We start from the raw sequence: 6,203 nt of genomic DNA on the forward strand, positions 1-6,203 counted from the left end.
GGCTGTCTACCAACGTTTTGTGATTATTGTTGCTGCTGCTGCTGCTGTTGTTGTTGTTGTTAAGTTGTTTTAGTTGCCGCCGTAGAGCGGCAGGTGACAATTTATGGCTTAATTTAATTTGTTATGCCAAGCATCGAGCAATTTGAGCGCAAAAATGTTTTCCTTTGCTATGTTACACCTCACTAAATGGCTGGCATGCAATCAAAACGAAAGACTTAAGCAACAAACTCGATGAAAGTTTGAAGTAAGCGGCCGCTGGCCATTGATTAGAGCAAAAGCAAATAGGATTTGTGCAGGAAATATACTTAATTTGTATGCTGAAATATTGATAATTCTGCGCGAGTGCATAAGGTTGGCATAAGGTCCACAATTGGAAGTAAAGAGTAAAGCGCTCTCTAATTTGACATGGCCCTGAATATCCTCTTTCAGTAAAAGTGCCCATAACTCCCTCATTTTGGCTTCGATTGCCTTGGAGCTTTCATTGCACGGTAGCTAAGATTCCAGCCTTTCCACCCAGTTAAAACTTTTGAAAATCGGTTGTAAAACAACAACAGAATCGAAGGAGCAAAAACGCTCTTTAATTTGAAGGTTCTCCTGTACAGATCAGAAACTTGGAAAGTGACTGACGTGATCTGCAATAAACTAAAAGTTTTTCTACACAAATGCCTTCGACGAAATCTGGCGGATTTTCTGGCCAGCAACCATTACAAACGAGAATCTTCATGCTCTCACAAAGGACATATCCACTAAACTGGAAATCGAAAAGAAAGAAAATGCAGCTGGATTGGCCAGACGTTACGTAAAGATGACCTGTGACGGTACATATTGAAAGCGAGCAATTCGGTTCCTGGAGTCAAATTAGAAACTATGGAGACTAGTTTCCGCGGCCTATTGCCTGTACATAAAAATCTGCGCTGTTGTTCAGCTCGACGCAGTTTGGTAATTACTACTCTTGTCATGTTACTGACAGCGGCCCAATGTTCTACTGAGTCAAGCATGATATCTACTAGGTTGCTAACCATTATTGGCTTCCCAACCCTATCACTCAAATCTTCTCCTTCAGGCTCAAAACGAGGGCATACAAAGAAAACATGCTCTGCATCTTCAACTAGACTGTCACAAAAGGTGCATACGGGTCATCTTCGTGCTTAAGTCTATGCAGATAATCCTTAAAGCATCCATGCCCACTAAGTATATACTTGGGTCAGGTAGAAATCTATCTGTCCATGCTTTCGATTTATCCATCTGGTGATATTCGGAATCAAACGATATGTCCATCATCTGTTCATGGATTTCCTCCATTCCTCCTGCCAAGTACGGATGCTTCGCTCCCGTTCAGTCCATCGGTTAGTCAGCTGTGCTGGATTCGCTCGATGTTTTTTTCATTTCGGCGAATTCGAGTGCAATCAGCTTAACTCATAGCATAGACGCGAGGTCTAATACAGCATCCTCCGATACTGTGCGGAATGCGCAGCACACCCTGAGGGCACATAACCGGTATACCGATTTAATGCCTTTCATGTATGTGCTGCAGTTAGTTGCTTCGACCCAGGCTGGTACCGCATATAGCAGGATAGACGATACCACACTGCTAAGCAACTTCCTAGAAGCCTGCTTAGGTCCTCTCGTATTCATCATAATACGTGTCAATGCAGTTACAGCCTTCGTTGCTTTATCGCTGGCGTATGTTAGGTGCTGTCGAAAGCTCAACCTGTGGTCAATCATTACCCGAAGATATTTGATGTACAGCTTAGACTCGAGTGTGTTGTCACTTCTGACATCTGAAACAGTGCGCTCTGCTCAGCATGTGGAGAGGTGGATGAGACGGCGGACCACTTTCTGTGCGTCTGCCAAGCCTTCGCTCGAATCAGGCTTGAGGTCTTTGGCACTGATGTGTTAAGAAGCGACCACCTTGGCTCCTTGGCACCACAAGATCTACTCAGATTTCTTCGGAGGCCCAGTATCACTATGATGCTAAGTTAAAAACTGAGGCTAAAGAGTGGTGTAAAGCTGGTTCTTTGGCTCCGAAACGAGTCCGTGTTCAAAAATCGGCCAAGAACGTGTTAGCATCAGTTTTTTGGGATGCGAAAGGAATTTTGTTTGTGGATTACTTGCAAACTGGTAAAACAATAAACTCTGAATATTATTGTAACATTTTAGACCAGCTGTAGAAAAAAATCGTACAAAGAGATTTAGTTTGCAAACGAAAAAAAATTATTTTTCATCAGGACAATGCACCGCGTCACAAGAGCATTTTGACAATGGCTGAAATACATGAATTCAAGTTCGAATTGTTGGAGCATCGACCGTAGTCAACAGATTTTACCCTTAGTGATTTTAATGTGTCATCAAATGATGAGGTCGTAACAGCTGTGGAAGCGTATTTTGCAGCCTTTAAAGGTTCTCACTTCAGGGATGGAGTTCATAAGTCCCATTAGATTAGATGTTCAGGGAGACTAGTCTCTGAATAATAAAGTGCATTTCAAACCATATAATTCTGTTTCCTTATCGAACCGCAAAACTTATTGCACAACCTGGTATAATAGCTGTTTGTCGGGTAAGTCATAGCTTGAATAGCTATAGTACAGGGATTTATTGGCAAGTTTTTACAACTTATTTGTTTCTTATTTAATTTTAATAATTTAATATTAACAAATGCTTTTATCAATATTGCAAAGTTTTTAATTGGAATTTAGCGTCAGTCTAATGACCTACCCTGCTAGAAAGCAAAATATATTAATGTAACCAACGCAAGTCTTGTCGAGGTCCCATGCTCCCGAGAGGACTGAACAAGGGGGAAAAAATTGGAATTTTTAGAACAATTTAGAGTATGCAGTTTTACAGGCCATTCAATTTTGTAATAACAAAATGGAAGTTTGAAGTGGCTCCAAAATTCGCGTTGATTTTTGAGAATTTTTTTTTTGCGGATATTTCGATTTTACGATTTTCAACAATTTAGGTGGGCCAAATTACTTTAAAAAATATGTCCGGAATGGTTTTATTTTTGCATATTTCATACAAAAATAGTCCCCTGTTGTGGAAATGAACATAAAAATAAAAAAAATGTTAGTCGATAAAAAACTAAAAAAAAATCGTCAAAAATTTTTTTTAATAATTTTAAAATTTCGTTAAAATTTTTTTTAATAAGAATTGTTATATATATATATTTCCCCATAGTTCCTAGATGAAACATAGGGCCTCTGCTGCTACATGTCGTCTTCATGTGTTGGCTGGTCTCCCGCATCTACGGCTTCCTTGGGGATTCCAGTCTAGCGCTGTTCTTGCAATGTCGTCCCGTGATTTGCGCAATGTGTGTCCGATTCATTTCCATTTATATATATAGAATTGGCGCGTACACCCTTTCTGGGTGTTTGGCCGAGCTCCTCCTCCTATTTGTGGTGTGCGTCTTTATGTTGTCCCACAAAGGGACCTACAGTTTCAAGCCGACTCAGGACGGCAGATATTTTATGAGGAGCTTTTTAATGGCAGAAATACACTCGGAGGTTTGCCATTGCCTGCCGAGGGGCGTCTGCTATTAGAAAAATGTTTTTCCTAATTTTGGTGTTTCACCGAGATTCTAACCTACGTTCTCTCTGTGAATTCCGAATGGTAGTCACGCACCAACCCATTCGGCTACGGCGGCGCCATTCATTTCCATTTGCGACGCGTAATTTCTATGTGAACTTGGATTTGCCCGGTAGCCACCCAAAGATCATCGTTGTTTATAATATCAGGCCAGAATATCCGCATTATCTTTCGTAGGCAACGGTTTAGGAAGGATTGCAATGATTGTGATATGCTTGTTGTTAAGTTCCATGTTTCACATCAGTACAGAACTACCGACTTCACGTTGGCATTAAATATTTTCAGTTTTGTGTGTTACTGGAGATGCGGGTGGATCTCCATACCTTGTCAAGCAGGCCAAATGCAACGCGTCCATTAGATATTCGGTTGCATATGTCAGCTGTTGATCCGCCGTTATTTTGAAATTATGATCCCAAATTAGCAAAATTCATCTACATCTTCAAGCGGCGTGTCGGCAATTTGAAGGGCTTGCGTTTCGGTGGTTCTCGTCCGGATTACTTTGGTTTTTGCAATGTTAATTTTTGTTTGTGTTTGTGCTACTGCATGACATACCGCTTGTAGTTAAGCTGATGCATCTGATTATTTGTGCGATAGTAAACAAATGTCGTTCGCATGGGTCTAGGTCCTCAAGCCGGCCGCATAAACCCCAGAAAGTGCATTGCTGACCGCACACGCTTGTCGCATTGCTAGGTCCAGGACTAGGTTGAGCAAGAGTGGAGATAATACATATCCTTGCCTAACTTCGATACTACCACTTAGAGCATTTTCATATTTCACGCTGCATGAAGCGCCCGAGTACAATTCTTCAGGCACTCCTTTACATTCAGACTTTTCTTTCCACATTGCTTCATGGTTGAGAGTGTCAAACACTTTCTCGAAGTCGATGAAGCAGAAGTAAAGCGGCGAGCCCCACTCAACCGACTGCTCCTCGATCACTCTCAAGGAGCTTAGGATGATCTACGCAAGAGCAGTGGGGACGAAAGCCTGCCTGTTCTTTGCGTAGTCCCCTGATGAGTTGGACAGTCTTTTGTGAATTACTTGTACTATTACTTTGTTCACCATGCCTAGCAACGTGATTCTTCGCCAATTTTTGTACTCAGATAGGTTACCCTTCTTCGGGAGAATGGTGATAATCCCCTCTTTTAACTCAGATGGTATTCTATCAGAGTTCTATATGTTTTAATACTAATAATATAAGGGCAAAAGGATCCGAGCGCTTATCTTGGCGTCAGCTTTTAGTAGTTCTGGTTTGATGTTATCGGATCCAGGAGCTTTGCAGTTTTTTAGAGACTTTATCGCATTTATTATCTCGAGAATTGTTAGTGCAATTTAATTAGCTTTTTGAATATTTCAATTCTAACTCAGGCGATTTTTTGTCGCCGCCACCTGATTAGTAATCAAAAAAACTCTGAATATTATTGAAACCTTTTAGACCAGCTGTAGAAAAAAAAGACTTAGTTTGCAAAAGAAAACAAAAAGTGGAAAGTGTAAAGTGGGTTCATATATCCTTTAAGTGTTGAAAAACGTTGGCCTTCCGTTTTATTTTTAATGTTCGAGAACAAAAAGAAATCATTAGGTGTCTACTAGACGTAATAGAAAAAATTCTGGAGAGTATTATTTGCGACAGATTGCCATCTTTCGCTGAAGATAAAGGTATTCTATCCACATACCAGTTTGGCTTCAGGAAATCCCGCTCAGCAGTGGATGCTATCAAATGCGTGGTAGATTTAGCAACAGGTGGCGCGGCGGGAAAAAAGAGTACTGCGCTGTGGTAACTCTGGACGTTAGAAACGCTTTTAACCCAGCTAGCTGGCAACCCTCACAAAAATAGGGTCGTCTAAGTTATATTATCAAAATAATTGATAGCTATTTCACGGACCGTAAACTGCGGTTTAGAAGTGACAAAGGCGCTGAGGAGTATATCGAGACAGCAGGGGTTCCTCAGGGATGAGTTCTAGGTCCACTACTATGGAACTTAATGTATGACGGGGTTCTAAGACTGGATATGGCGCCTAGAAGTCATTGGATTCGGGAGTGACATCGCGGTGGTAACGGGGGCAAAGCAAACCCACAAGTTGGAATTAGCTGAGCATAAGACCGATGTAGTCCTAATAAGCAGCAGGAAGATAGTAGAAACTATAAATGTAAATGTTGGGACTGTAACTATTAGTTCAAAACCCGCTATTAAATACCTAGGAGTGAGGGTTGACAGTCGTTTAAATTTCAAAACGCTCCTGGAATATGCTGCGAAGAAGGCATCGAGTGTGGAGTCCTGTCTGTCGCGAATCATGTCAAACAAGTATGACGGCCCTAGTCACAGCAAAACAATACTACATATCGTCCCCTTAGTATAACAATAGCCTATGTGCTCATAGGCTATTATTTTTTTATTGAATTTTTGGATACTCCATCGTCGATTTTACGGTAACCCAGGAAACTATCTGTTTCGACGGGTTGGCTCCAGGGGGAGAGGGGTGTTCGATGAGTGGGAGTCAGCTCGGTTCTCTTATATGCCTCATCGATCTGAGCTGATGCCCTGAACTTAAACATCTACACAAAAAAACTTATAACCGTCTATCGCCTAAGCGTTTGCGGCTTCCGTACAATTTCGGAGGACG

Source organism: Anastrepha obliqua, chromosome 3, assembly GCF_027943255.1.
Source record: "Anastrepha obliqua isolate idAnaObli1 chromosome 3, idAnaObli1_1.0, whole genome shotgun sequence".
Taxonomy (NCBI): domain Eukaryota; kingdom Metazoa; phylum Arthropoda; class Insecta; order Diptera; family Tephritidae; genus Anastrepha; species Anastrepha obliqua.